This window comes from Leopardus geoffroyi, chromosome C1 (assembly GCF_018350155.1).
Source record: "Leopardus geoffroyi isolate Oge1 chromosome C1, O.geoffroyi_Oge1_pat1.0, whole genome shotgun sequence".
In the NCBI taxonomy this organism is placed as follows: Eukaryota; Metazoa; Chordata; class Mammalia; order Carnivora; family Felidae; genus Leopardus; species Leopardus geoffroyi.
Window position 1 is genome coordinate 215,620,998 of NC_059328.1, and position 14,003 is coordinate 215,635,000.

At 47.5% G+C, this 14,003-nt stretch overlaps 1 pseudogene; it reads left to right on the forward strand.

Annotated features, from left to right (window-relative positions):
- The first annotated feature begins 11,001 nt into the window (after positions 1 to 11,001).
- LOC123599660 lies at positions 11,002 to 12,855 on the forward strand (annotated as a pseudogene).
- The last annotated feature ends 1,148 nt before the right edge of the window (positions 12,856 to 14,003 follow it).

The following is a 14,003-nucleotide window of genomic DNA, read 5'->3' on the forward strand; positions in this document are numbered from 1 at the left end:
ATAAATATAAATTTAAAGTAGGTATAATTCTTGCTTTATGCCCAACATAGGGTTTGAACTCACAACCCCGAGATCAAGAGTCACATGCTCTACTGACTGAGCCAGCCAGGCACCCCAAAGTAAGCAGAATTCTTTTTTTTTTTTTTTTTACATTTTTAAGTGTATTTATTTATTTTGAGAGAGAAGAGACAGCGTGAGTAGGGGAGGGGCAGAGAGAGGGAGAGAATCCTAAGCAGCTCCACGCTGTCAGCACAGAGCCCACTGTGGGGCTCAAACTCACGAAATGGTGAGATCATGACCTGAGCCAAAACCGAGTGGGATGCTTAACCAACTGAGCCACCCAGGCACCCCACAGAATTCTTAAAAGAGGAATTCTGATCTCAGGGCCCTTTAAATTTTTTTTTTTTCAACGTTTTTTATTTATTTTTGGGACAGAGAGAGACAGAGCATGAACGGGGGAGGGGCAGAGAGAGAGGGAGACACAGAATCGGAAGCAGGCTCCAGGCTCTGAGCCATCAGCCCAGAGCCTGACGCGGGGCTCGAACTCACGGGCCGCGAGATCGTGACCTGGCTGAAGTCGGACGCTTAACCGACTGCGCCACCCAGGCGCCCCCAGAGAGGGCCCTTTAACAAAGAGCCTCGGGGTGCTTGCATGGCTCAGTCAGTTGAGTGTCTGACTTCGGCTCAGGTCATGATCTCACCGCTCTGCTTGGGGCCCTGGGCTGACAGCTCAGAGCCTGGAGCCCGCTTCGGATTCTGTGTCTCCCTTTCTCTCTCAGCCCCTCCCCCCGCTTGTACACGGTCTGTCTCTTTCTCTGTCTTTCAAATATAAACAAACATAAAAAAAAAGAGAGAGCATTGGATACAGCATAACTGCAAAAGTAAGTTTCATCGAAAGACCTGTGGACACTGTAAATTTCTCCTGCCTTGTTTCAGAGGGCCAGGCTGTCTTTTAGAAAAGGGACATCGTTTACTGTATCTTGCTTGAGAACAGGAGTCATAGTCTCAACCTCATCTGTCCCATAGAAGGAAACAAAGCCTGATGACAGTGTGTGTTATGCATGTGTGTATTTGCGTCTGTGTGCCGTGGCTCAGGCCCCATGAGGGGGATTTTCCTGAGGGTCTCCTAGAGCAAAATTTCCTTTAGTCTGTTCAGGGGAGTTGTATATTCAAGGATGTAACTAAATAACAAGGATGACAGATCATCCTTCAGAAGAACATTAAAATAGTTCTAATGGGGGAAAAATCACTTCCAGTATTTTCCAATTTTTGGTGCGTTCCATCAGAATTGATTGCAGGGTCCAGCTGGAAAGAATTCAGGCTCAGCCTATACAAATCAGGGTAGTTGTTCCAGCTCTGGAGAACTGGAAGCAGGATGAGTTTACACGGCAATAAAAGATCCGTGCCCTCCCCATTTCTCTTAGCTTCTGGCTTCATTCCAAAATTCAAATTTAAGTTTATCTGTTGGTGGGAAACACAGCATCTCTCACCAACATTATTTGTTTCAACTTTTTATCATCAAAGTTTTCAAACAGGCACAGGAGAGACTGTAGAGTAACAAACACCCATATGTCCATTCCTAGGTTAATAATTTTCAAGATTTTGCTGTATTGATTCATCTTTTCCTTTTTTTTCTTTCTTAACAATTTTCACTGTTTTTTTTTAGTGTTTATTTAGTTTTGAGAGAGCACAAGCAGGGGAGGGGCAGAAAGAGGGGGGCAGGGAATCCAAAGCAGGCTCTGCACTGATGACAGGAAGCCTGATGTGGGGCTTGAACTCACGAACTGCGAGATCATGACTTGAGCTGAAGTCAGATGCTCAACCGACTGAGCCACCCAGGTGCGCCTTGGCTGTTATTTTTTATTTTTTTTTTAATTTTTTTTTTTCAACGTTTTTATTTATTTTTGGGACAGAGAGAGACAGAGCATGAACAGGGGAGGGGCAGAGAGAGAGGGAGACACAGAATCGGAAACAGGCTCCAGGCTCTGAGCCATCAGCCCAGAGCCCGACGCGGGGCTCGAACTCACGGACCGCGAGATCGCGACCTGGCTGAAGTCGGACGCTTAACCGACTGCGCCACCCAGGCGCCCCAAAGGAAGTTCTTGACAAGTCATTCCATTCCTAAAGACTCACTCAATATAAAAAATAAGGAAAAATTTTTTATTCTGTAACTGCAATATCATTATTACACCTAACAAAATCAACAGTTCTTTAATATTATCTAATTTCCAGGCTATGATTAAATTTCCCCAGTTGTCTCAAAAAAATGTTTTCTAGATATAGATAAATGGAATAGAATTACAGATTTTGAAATAAACCTACATATCTGTGGCCAATTGACTTTGGATAAAGGGTCTCAAAATTGTACAATGGTGGAAGAATAGTCTCTTCAAAATGTTGCTGGGACAGCTGGGTATCCACAGACAAAAAATTAAGTTGGACCCTTACCTCACACTATATATAAAAAGTAAGATGGATCAAATACCTAAATACAAAAGTAAAACTATAAAACTCTTAGAAGAAACTATTGGACTAAATCTTCATGACCTTAGATTTGGCAATGGTTTCTTTTTAAAAAAAATTTTTTTTTTCAACGTTTATTTTTGGGACAGAGAGAGACAGAGCATGAACGGGGGAGGGGCAGAGAGAGAGGGAGACACAGAATTGGAAACAGGCTCCAGGCTCTGAGCCATCAGCCCAGAGCCTGACGCGGGGCTCGAACTCACCGACCGCGAGATCGTGACCTGGCTGAAGTCGGACGCTTAACCGACTGCACCACCCAGGCGCCCCATGGCAATGGTTTCTTAAGTGAAACACCACCAGTACAAAAAACAAACAAAGTGATAAACTGGACTTCATCAACCTGAAAAAACTTTTATACACTGAAGGACACTATCAAGAGAGCGAAAAGGCAACCCACAGAATGGGAGAAAATATTTGCAAATCATGCATCTGATAAGATTCTGGTATCCAAAATAGACAAAGAACTCACAAACAACCCAATTGAAAAATGGACAAACAGCTTGAATAGACATTTCTCCAAAGAAGATATTTAAATGGCCAACAAACACATGAGAAGATGCTCATCTTTACATGCTAGAGAAATGCAAATCAGTGTCACAAAGAGATACCAGCTCATATCTGATATGACTATACTTAAAAAAAAAAAGGGGGGGGAAAACAAGTATTGGCAAGAATGTGGAGAGACTGGAACCCTCATAGGTTATTGGTGGGAATGTAAAATGGTGTAGCTGCTGTGGAAAGCAGTTTGGTGGCTCTCCTATAAGTGAAACAGGGAATTACCACGTGACCCAGTAATTCTGCTCCTGGGGATGTACCTAAAGAATTGAAAACAGGTACAGAAACAGAAAAGGTTTCTGTTCATAGTAGCACTGTTCATCACAGCCAAAAGGCGGAAACAACCCAAATGCCCTTCGACTGGTGAATGGATAAACAAAACGTGGTCTATTTATCCGGTGGAATGTTATTCAGCTGTAACAACAGACGAGGGCCTGAGACGTGCTATCATGCAGTTAGACGCTGAAAACGTAATGCTAAATGAAGGAACCCAGACACAAAAGGCCATATGTACTGATTCCATTTGTGTGAAAGATCCAGAATAGGCAAGTCTGTAGAGATAGAAAACAAATGCGGGGTTGCCAAAGGCTCAAGGGAGGAGGGATGGGGAATGGCCATTGAATGAGAAGAGGTTTCCTTTTGGGGCGATGAAAATGTCCTGGAACTAGATCTTGGTGGTGGTTTCAGACCACTGCAACTGTACCAAATGCTACCAAATTGTAAGCTTCAGGATGATTATGAAGAATTTTAGGTCATGTGAATTTGACCAAAATGTTCTTTTTTTTTTTAATTAAAAAAATTTTTTTTAAGGTTTATTTTTTTTTTTTTGAGAGAGAGAGAGAGACAGAGTTCTAGCAGGGGATTGGCAGAGAGAGAGGGAGACACAGAATCCAAAGCAGGCTCCAGGCTCTGAGCTGTCAGCACAGAGCCCCACGTGGGGCTTGAACTCATGAACTGTGAGATCATGACCTGAGCTGAAGTCAGAGGCTCAATGGACTGAGCCACCCAGGTGCCCCTGACCAAAATGTTTTTAAAAAGAGAAACCATATCTTTCAAAGGTTGCTTTGTTTGAACAGGATACAAACAGCTTCCCACCTTGCATCATTTCTTCTAACACTCTGTTAATCTGTAACCATTCCCTCCCTTTTCAAAACTCCTGTGACTTTTTGTAGTAACTGGGTCAGTGTCCTGGAGGACGACCCCTCTTTTAGTTTGTCTGATTGCTCCCCGGCAGTGGTGGGGAAGCCGTTCCTGGAAACTGGAAGTCGGCATGGCGTGGTTTTGATGGGTCCATGTTCCACTGTTTGACAGGCAAGCTTCATCCCCAGCGCTGTGCACTTTGTATTGTATCACATTGGAAGGCACCATATATCTGACTCTTCAGGTGGAGAGTCATATTGTCATGTGTCTGCTTTGGCTTCCCAGCAGTCCTCAGGGACTCAAGACCCAGTGACCAAGCACGGGTTAGATTGGACGAGCGTTAGCCAATGATCTTTCGGTGCAGACTTGGGGATCCCAGGCACGGTTGGCGCAGTTGACCAGACTCTGTGTCATCTAGCCTCTGCCTGCTTCTCCCTGTAGCCCTTTCCTTCTTCATGTTCCTGCCATACTGCCTGCTTCCACTCTCTCACACCCCCATGTTCCACCCTACCTCAGGCCTGCTATCACCTTTACTTTTTTTTATTAAAAAATTTTTTTTAATGTTTATTTTTTTTTGAGAGAGACAGAGACAGTGTGAACAGGGGAGGAGCAGAGAGAGGGAGACACAGAATCCAAAACAGGCTCCAGGCTCCGAGCTGTCAGCCCAGAGCCCGACGCAGGGCTCGAACTCACAAGCCATGAGATCATGACCTGAGCTGAAGTCAGATGCTGAACCGATTGAGCCACCCAGGCGCCTCTTAGATCATCTTTTTTTTTTTTTTTTTTTTTTTTTAATGTTTTATTTATTTTGGAGAGGGAGTGACAGAGCTCAAGCAGGGGAGGGGTAGAGAGAGAGGGAGACACAGAATCCGAAGCAGGCTCCAGGCTCCGAGCTGTCAGCACAAGGCCTGACGCGGGGCTCAAACTCACAAGCCATGAGATCATGACCTGAGCCGAAGTCGGATGCTTAACCGACTGAGCCGCTCAGGCGCCCCTATCACCTTTACTTTTTTATCACAGTGGCAATTAACGAACTCTTTGACAACTCTGTATAGTGTCTGTTACACCTCTCTGTGCTGTAACCTTCACAAGGGCAGGAACCACATCTGGCTTTTCCACTGCCCTGTCCCCAGCACTCAGCCTGGTGCCCATAACACATCTGTTGGATGAACGAAGAAGTTGGAGGAGAGAGGTGTGCCTGAGGATCTTGGGCCTCAGAAGATTGCTTAAAGAGGACGAATGGCAGGTGTCCCATGTCAGACTCCTTAGGCTGTGGACTTTTACCCTCCCATTATGAACACAAAGCACCTTGCAGGATGGGCCAGGGGCAAATGCTTGTGTGTGCCCTATGTTTCAGTCAAACCACTTTCCAAAAATTCACTTCTACTCTCTGAGACCTCCCAGTGTTAGGGAATGGAGCAGAGCAGACTGGTCACCATCAGGGGTCACATAAGTGAGATCGCTGGTGGCTAAGAGGGTTTTTAGGAACAAGAGTATCTAATTGTGCTTTAAAAAGTTTTTTTTTTAAGTTTATTTATTTATTTATTTTGAGAGAGAGAGAGAGAGAGAGAGAGAGAGCAGGGGAGGGGCAGACAGGGAGAAAGAGAGAATCCCAAGCAGGTTCCGCACTGTCAGCGTGGAGTCTGATGCGGGGCTCAAACTCATAAACCTAATATGATCATGACCTAATATGAAACCAAGAGCTGGACGCTTAACTGACTGAGCCACCCAGGCGCCCCTCTACTTGTGCTTTCAAGTAGGTTTCTCTGTGCTCCCTCCTTAGGAGCATGAAACAGCCTGGCATTTACAGTTGCTTCGGGGATGGTATGAAGGGGCTGGGTCCTACGTTTGATTTGAAATAAAAGAATATACAGAAGATAGAGAAGGGAAGACCAGGAATCATCAGAAGCTGCACACAGGACTTGGAAGGTTATACTCTGACGGGGAAGGGCTGGAGCTCTTGACTCGGTGTTAAATGGGTGTTCAACTCAATCTTCTCTAGCTTGTAAGGGGCCAGAGGACCTCAGCTGATAGGCACACAGAACTGCCTCCGGATTTCACAAAATCCCTCTGCAGACCCTTCTCCTTTCCCATCTCCCCCACCCCTCTTCGCCTCGCTATTCTGTTCCCCTTCTCTATCTCCTTTCCCACCCATGTCTTTCCTGTCTGTGTCACCTCCTCACCTTGAGCCCTGCCACTGGGGCTCTGCAAAGAGGGGCGTGTACCGGCTGACTCATGCCTGGTGGCCGTGGGTAGTTAATAAGTGAGGCAGTGAGGCTTGAATCCCCCACCATGGTTCAGGCACCGGAGGACTTCAGGAGGAGGAACCGTATACAGGCTTTGCGCGTGGGTTCTGGAACCATCCCAGCCTGGGTTCATACATATTCCAGTTCTCTCACTGAGCAGCGACGTAAGCTTGGGGAAGAAACGTAGTTTCTAAATAGGTAAAACAGGAACAAGGTAGTACCACTGTCCAGAGCTCTTTTCCAGATTAAATGCAACAATGCATGTAGATCGCCTGGTATGCAGTAAGGAACCAGTGACAGCCATAATTGGGTGGGTCACATGCATTTCCCAGCACAGATTATTTCCTACCTCCACAATACTAACATCAGTCGTATGATCAAGCACACGATCAGATGCCAATAATCCCCTCTTCTTGGGAGCCTCCCATGAATTACTTAAGCCTCAGATGGGTGGACTGTACCCTTAGGGAGAGGTTCCAAACTAAATATTACAGAGCCAATGAACATTGATATTATTATTAGTCCTATTATGCAGATAATGAAACTGAGGCGCAGAGAGGTTGAGTGGTCTGCCTGTGGTCACACCAGTAGGAAGTGAGGAAGCGGGGATTTGAACACAGACATTCTTTTTTTTTTTTCTTTTTTTAATTGAGATACGATTCATGTATCGTAAAGTTTGCTCTTTAAAAATGTGCGTTTTAGTGGTCTTTAGTATTTTCACGGATACGAGGAACCATCACCACTGTCTAATTCCAGGTCAGTTCCTCGCCCCCAAAGGGAACCCCCTGTCCCCCCTTGGCAGTCATTCCCATCCCACAGCCCCTGGCAACCACTCACCTACCTTCCGCCTCTGTGGATTTGACTGTTCTGATGTTTCATAGAAGTGGAATCACACAACACATGGTCCTTCGTGACTGGCTTCTTTCGCTTAGTTCTCAAGATTCATCTGTTTTGTAGCATGAGTCAGTACCTCATTCCTTTTTACGGCTGAATAATATTCCATTGTATGGACATCACATTCCGTTTGTCCATTTACAAGCTGATGGGCATTTGGTGGTTTCCACTTGATGGCTCCCGTGCGTAATGTTGCTGTGAACATTCGTGTACACTGAATCCGAGCCCAGACGTTCTGATGTTAGAGCCCATGTGCCTAACCTTTATGCTTGAGTCCCTCCCTGTGCAGACTGGAAACATCTCAGAAAATGTTCTGCCTGTGGTCTTTGGGGAATGTTACATGTGGTGAAATTTGCCGAGGGCAGGCTTGACTTACACCCCATGGCTTCCAAATTAAAAAAAAAAACATTGTTTTAACGTTTATTCATTTTTGAGAGACAGAGTGCAAGCGGGGGTGGGGCAAAGAGAGAGGGAGACACAGAATCCCAAGCAGGCTCCAGGCTCGAACTCACGAGCGGTGAGATCATGACCTGAGCCGAAGTCAGACGCTCCATCGACTGAGCCAGCCAGGCATCCCCATACACCCCATGGCTTCTAATCACTCAGTGGGCATGACTTTTGTTGGTTTTGTGGTGTTACAGAATCGTATGCCCCCCTTCCTCCTTTTTTTTAGTGATTTAACTAACACAGAAGGTCCTTCTGTGTGCGTGGCTTGCTGCCCAGTAGGGCGGGCAGACATTGATCAATTAGAAATCTTGAAACATACTTTGGGAGAAAAGTAAAGGGTTTAAAGAGAACTGGTAATAGGGGGCCTTGCAGGCTGAGGAGGAGCAGTTTCGGGAGGAGTTGGGGAAGAGCGTGCCAAGAAGAGAAGCCGGTGTGGCATGAAACCACATATCACGAGGTCTTTAATGTTTGGGACCCAGGCATGTTCGTCCTCTTTCTCCCCGTGTTCGAGGGGCTCTTAATCTCGTAAATGCAGGCAGGTGAAAGTCTTATTGTCTGTACCCTCTGAGTAGTCCCTTTGTCATGACTAATTAGTGGCCCGTGCCCCTCCTCTCTGCTCCCGGCTTCTGGGACCACCACCCACATCAACGGGGACCTCCCAGGGCCGTCCCAGACACAGCCCTTACAGTAGAATAAATGTCCACTGGAGATGTCCAGCCGAGCAAGCCATACCTCTCTAGACTGTCCTGTCCCACCCATGGAGACTCAGACTTGACCGTTTTGGATGTGCACCGGGACCTGGGCAAAGACCACTGATTTCTGCAGCTCTGTCCCCGCACCCTATTCAATGGATTAACCTGCCCCAGGATCCCACATCACACACACTGTCCATGTCACTCGATAAGCTGAACCACCGTGGACCACTCGCATGGAGATGTATTTGTGTAGTTGTTTAATAAAACATTTATTAATTTGATTTTGCCATTTTTGTGTTCTGCGTTCAGCAAATGTCTTTTTTTCAGGTCTCAGGCACTTCGCAGGGGCTTTTAAGTCTGGTAGGTCCAGGCTTGTGGGTCATTCAAAGGGCAGCCTTTCTAACATTCCCCTGCTCCTATCCTGTCATTCCCTCCATGCTCGCCTTTACGACTCCCCTCTACTCAAAATGTCCGGTGTCCTCTGCTGTCCTCTGGGAAACCTCGGGTTTCATCCCAAGATCTGCCTCTTTGTCTCCACTGATACATGACCCACGCTTGGTTGTTGGGTCTGCAGGAATCCCTGAGAAGAGATTGGCCTTCTCCTGGATACTCTGTGATGCCTGAGGACACATCGAGCTCCACAGCACCGCCCAGGGCAGGCCTGGTCTCCAGGGTAGCTCACCTTTAGGGTCTCCACACCATTGGGACTGTTACACATACTGGATTCTTCTTCCCATTGCCCTGTGTGCACACACATTCTTAGAAATAGTCAGCTCTCGGAAGGAGGAAGAGAAATGCTTTCTAAAGCTTTCTTTTTTTAAAATTTTTTATTTAATTTTGAGAGAGAGAGAGCGCGCGAGCAAGAGCGAGCCGGGGAGGGGCAAAGAGGGGGTGGGGACAGAGGATCTGAGGCAGGCTCTGAGCTGACAGCAGTGAGCCGACGTGGGGCTCGAACTCACCGACTGCGAGATCATGACCTGAGCCGAAGTTGGACACTCAACCGACTGATCCACCCAGGTGCCCCTAAATCTTTTGTAATTTGCGAGACGGCTCTCTGGTGATTTTTGCAAAGTGGGGTTAGTTCCTTTCCTTTGTCTCCTGCCTCCAATGAACGTCCCTGTGGACCTGATGGGAAAGAGAACGGCCTCCCAGACAAGCCATGTGCTTTTCCACCCACTTCTTGTTTAGCAACACAAAGACCAGAGCAGGGCTCTGCTAGGAAGGGCCCAGGCCAAGGTCCTCGGCAGAAGTGGGGGGTCTGGTGTGAAGCATCTGAGGTTTGTAGCATATTTTGCTTCTCCCCTCCCACCTCCGCACATTTGCATAAGTCTCTCCCCCTCTGGATGTACTGCTCTTACGGAGGACCTGCTCAGCCCCTGCCTGCCTGGAGCGGTGCACCTGCTCTGTGCTCGCTTTGTAACCATCTTGAGGTCTGATTGCTGTCACCCTCCTGCCTCTGATCATTGTAAGTGGGAAACCCTGCTGGTGTCCCTCCCCCTGCGAGGTTGCAATTAATTTGTGTCTTGGCCAAGTTCTTGGGGCCAGTCCTGGCACGCCACTCCTCAGGCTTCTTCTCCTTTCCTAGGTCCCAACATGCCTCCTGAGCCAACAGGCATGGGTTATGACGAGCACTTGTGTGTCAGTCTAGCTGTGCGTGACTAGCTCTGGGTGCGTCTGTTCTAGCCAGGCTAGGATTCACCTTTCACTTGGAAAGCCTGGTTTCCACATCCATCATCCTCTTGGACCTCCCTCAGCCATGTGATAGATCACGCAGGATAAACATGACCCTTTCTCTCTGGATCTCTGTTGAGAAACCTGACCGTCAAGAGGTGGGTCATGCCTGGGGCTGACAGGTGGCAGGGCTGGAAGCAGACCCCAGGTAGTCTGACTCCTGCCCCAGGGCCCTCACCACGTGCTGGCTCCACTGAGAATCTGAGCTTCCTAAAGGCAAGTGACCGGTTACCTGCTCACATTGTCGTTGACCAGTTTCTTCTCAAAAAAGAGCGATGGTTCTTTAAATTTCATGTGTGAATTCTCACCACTTGAAAAACAAAAATGAAACGTAACAATAAAACAGGTAGGCAAACCAAAGGCTAGTTCATTAATCAGCAAACATTTATTGAGAGTCTACTGTATGCTTGGCATTCTTCTAGACGCTGGCATACAGCAGAGAACAAACGAAATATTGTCCCTGCCCTCAGGGGATGTCCCTGCCATCCCCTGATCTAGAATGGTAATTCTTTTTTTTTTTTTTTTTACGTTTATTTATTTTTTGAGAGACAGAGAGAGACACAGGGTGAATGGGGGAGGGAGAGGCAGAGAGAGAGGGAGAGGGAGACACAGAATCCGAAGTAGGCTCCAGACTCTGAGCTGTCGGCACAGAGCCTGACACGGGGCTCAAACCCAAGAACTGTGAGATCGTGACCTGAGCCAAAGTCAGACGCTTAACCGACTGAGCCACCCAGGGGCCCCAAGAGCACATATCTTTAGCATTAGATTCTGTCTTCTGATAGAACAGAAAACTCCAAACAATGGTGGTTTGCCCAGAGTGTGGGGGGCAGTTGTATCAGACTCTTCTGTGCCCACTCGGCTTCCTGTGGCCCACCTTCTAATCCAGCTGTTGCTGAGGTAACCAGGCCATCAGGATGGGGACTGGGCAGCTGTGTGGTGTGTCAAATCGTGAGTTTGGCATCTGTTGACACGTCCCTTCTGAGAAAAGCTGAGGAAGTAGAGAATTACTAATAGCTATTCATGCACGGACATCGTCACCTTGCTGTGGAATCCAGACAGCTCAGGACGGAGGACTGCCACCAGCCTCCAGGGGCCTCCCAAGCTGTCCTCAAAGTGTGACTGAGTTTGGGAAGGAGAGGCACAATGGTGGAGAGAAAGAGAAAAATAAACCTAGGGTTCAGGTGAAAGCTGGTAAGGGGCCCCATTGGCTCAAGTTCTCCGTGTGTATGAAAATGGTTAATATTAATTTAGGTTCTTTTAAAACAAAGGGCAAAATTCAGAGCCAGGAGAGGTAGGCAAGGGCTGTGAAGAGCAGTGGTTAGTTGAGGGAAAGTAGCTGGCAGCCCTGAAGCTGAGAGATCGTAAACTATTTATCCTTGTTGCTGCCTGTATCTGACCCCCTGCCCCCCGCGATGGCCTGCCTCCCCCCTGCGTTGCAGAAAGTTTCCGCAGGGGTTTTCCTCTTAGCGCTTTGGAGTGAGGTGGTAGGTGACAAGCTGCTGGTGGTTCCTCCGGATGGAAGCCACGGGCTCAGTCTGAAGGACACAGTTGAGCTTCTCAGTGAGAAGGGACATGACATGGTAGTGCTGGTGTCAGAGGTCAATCTGCTTCTGAAGGAATCCAAACACTACACGAGAAAAATCTATCCAGTGCCATTTGACCGGGAAGAGCCAGAGCACCGTTTCTGATCTTTTGGAAATAGTCACTTCGCTGAGAGGTGGCTCCTGAACCCTGCTGTGAGGGAGGACAGGAATACCGTGGTTGTTACCGACACATACTTCGCCAACTGCTAGAGCCTCCTGGAGGACTCGCCACCTTGAGTTTCCTCAGGGAGAGCAAGTTCGACACCCTCTTCACAGACCCAGCCCTGCCCTGTGGGGTGATCTTGGCAGAGTACCTAGGCCTGCCCTCCATGTATCTCTTCAGGGGCTTCCCACGCTCCCTGGGGCACGCAATCAGCCAGAGCCCAAACCCTGCATCCTACATTCCCAGATGCTACACTCAGTTCTCAGACCGGATGACCTTCCCCCAACGGGTGGCCAACTACCTCGTTCATTACTTGGAGACCTACCTTCGTATTCAAAGTATGAAGACCTTGCATCCAATATCCTCAAGAGAGATGTGCACTTACTCGCCTTGTATCGGAAGGGCTCCGTCTGGCTGTTACGATACGACTTTGTGTTCAAGTATCCCAGACCAGTCATGCCCAACATGGTTTTCATTGGAGGGACCAACTGCAAGGAAAAGGGAGTCCTGTCTCAGGGCAGTGGCTTTGTTTCTCTTTGATCGCTCTGTGTGTTCATGGGCAGACATTGTTCTCATGTGCACAATCTTCCCTCATGCATTTGGCTCTTTGAGCCAACCTGGGAGGGCTTCCTGAGGAAGGGGATGCCAGGCTCGGAGTGGACTGGCATGGAGGGGGTCAGAGGCTGAGGTTCTGAACGATGGAGAGGCTTTGAATGAAGACAGGGTACATGCGTGGCAATAACAGGCGATATCTTTAGCGAGGTTGTCTGGGGACAGTCATAGAATCATAGAATGAGTCTTGGAAATTTCCAGTCCAAACCCTACACCTACCTGCCAAAGAAACAGGTGAAGCCTTGACCAAGAGGACACAGAGCTGAGGGGTGCCTGGGTGGCTCAGTTGGTTAAGTATCTGACTCTTGATTTCAGCTCGGGCCACGATCTCATGGCTTGTGAGGTAAAGCCTTGGGTAGGGCTCTGCGCTGACAGAGTGGAACCTGCTTGGGATTCTCTCTATCTCCCTCTCTCTCTCTCTCTGCCTTTCCCCTGCTCAAGCTCTTTCTTTTTCCCCCTCTTTCAAAATAAATGAATAAACTTAAAAAAAAAAAGGGAGGGCGCCTGGGTGGCTCAGTCGGTTAAGCGTCTGACTTTGGCTCAGGTCATGATCTCATGGTCTGTAAGTTCAAGGGTCATGTTGGGCTCTAAGCTGACAGCTCAGAGCCTGGAGCCTGCTTCGGATTCTGTGTCTCCCTCTCTCTGTCCCTCCCCCAGTTGTGTTCTGTGTGTGTCTCTCTCTCACAAATAAATAAACATTAAAAAAAAAAAGGGGGGACACAGATCTGAAAGGACAGTCCGTGTGGAAACTATTCTTCCACTTCTGTGCCTCACTCTTTCCCAAAACTCTGAACCAGAGATCCGCAAACAACAGCCAGTGGACCAGATTTGCCCAGAGACCTGTTTTTTATATGGCCCAGAGCTAAGAATTTCAAAGGAATATTACAAACAGCAACAGCAAAGAATACGGGACGGAGATGTAAGTGACCCACTAAGCTTACCTATTTGCCACCTGACCCTTTATAGAAAAAGCATGTTGACTTCTGACCTAAGGCAAGTAAGTCTTTTCAGATGCCTTCCTGACGTATGGGAAGAGAGCCCAGAGCTATTTGGAAAGTAAAAGCCCGTGAGTTTTTTGTTCTTGTTTTTGTTTTAATATTTACACCTTCAAAAGGCTTCAGATCACTCTTTCACACCAGAATTCTCCTTTTCAGTGCATTTTTCATCAGAAAGAAAGCCTCAAGTAGGTCCCAAAGACCCTTATCCCTCTTCTTTAACATCGGGTGATTTCCTTGCTGACACATGGGATAGTTGGACATACCTACGAGAGCTGGCAGGAATGTGGAATAAATGAACATAATTGGACTGGTTCTATAAGGCATGGGGCACGAAATAGAAATACCATATGCCAGGAAAATTGAACCAAGTAGTTAGTTCATAAGCAAAAATATAAGAAGAATTTGGCATAAGAAGG